The sequence below is a fragment of the Sciurus carolinensis genome, unplaced genomic scaffold, assembly GCF_902686445.1.
Source record: "Sciurus carolinensis unplaced genomic scaffold, mSciCar1.2, whole genome shotgun sequence".
NCBI classification, from domain to species: Eukaryota; Metazoa; Chordata; class Mammalia; order Rodentia; family Sciuridae; genus Sciurus; species Sciurus carolinensis.
The window spans coordinates 37,047-38,087 of record NW_025920409.1 but is presented as its reverse complement, the minus strand read 5'-3'; positions in this window follow the sequence as shown (position 1 = coordinate 38,087).

Here is a 1,041-nt window from a genome sequence, read left to right as displayed (position 1 = left end):
TTGACAAATGGGCTAAAGATATGAATAGACACTTCACAGAAGGAGATCTACAAGAAATCAACAAACATATGAAAAAATGATCACCATCTTTAGTAATAAGAGAAATGCAAATCAAAACTATCCTAAGATTCCATCTCACCCCAATTAGAATGGCAATTATCAAGAATACAACCAACAACAGGTGTTGGCGAGGATGTGGGGAGAAAGGTACACTCTTACATTGCTGGTGGGGCTGCAAATTAGTGCAGCCACTCTGGAAAGCAGTGTGGAGATTCCTTAGAAAACTTGGAATGGAAACACCATTTGACCCAGCTATCCCACTCCTTGGCCTATACCCAAAGGACTTAAAATCAGCATATTACAGAGATACAGCCACATCAATGTTCATAGCTGCTCAGTTCACAATAGCCAGATTGTGGAACCAACCTAGATGTCCTTCAATTGATGAATGGATAAAGAAAATGTGGTATATATATACAATGGAATATTACTCAGCCATAAAGAATGATAAAATTATGGCATTTGCAGGCAAATGGATGAAACTGGAGAATATCATGCTAAGTGAGATAAGTCAATCTCAAAAAACCAAAGGAAGAATGATATCGCTAATAAGTGGATGATGACACATAATGGGGGTGGGAAGGGTTAGTGTTGGGGTTGGAGTTGGGTTTAGGGAGGGGGGCAGGAATGGAGGAAGGAAGGACTGTATAGATGGAGGGGAAGGGTGGGAGGGGAGGGGGGGAAGGGAAAAAATGGCAGAATGAATCAAACAACATTACCCTATGTAAATTTATGATTACACAAATGGTATGCCTTTACGCCATGTACAAATAGAGAAACAACATGTATCCCATTTGTTTACAATAAAAAGAAAAAAAAAAAAAACTAACCTAAGGTTCCATCTCATCCCAATTAGAATGACGATTATCAAGAATAAAAGCAACAATAGGTGTTGGTGAGGATGTGGGCAAAAAGATACACTCATACATTGCTGGTGGGGTTGCAAATTAATGCAGCTACTCTGGAAAGCAGTGTTGAGAT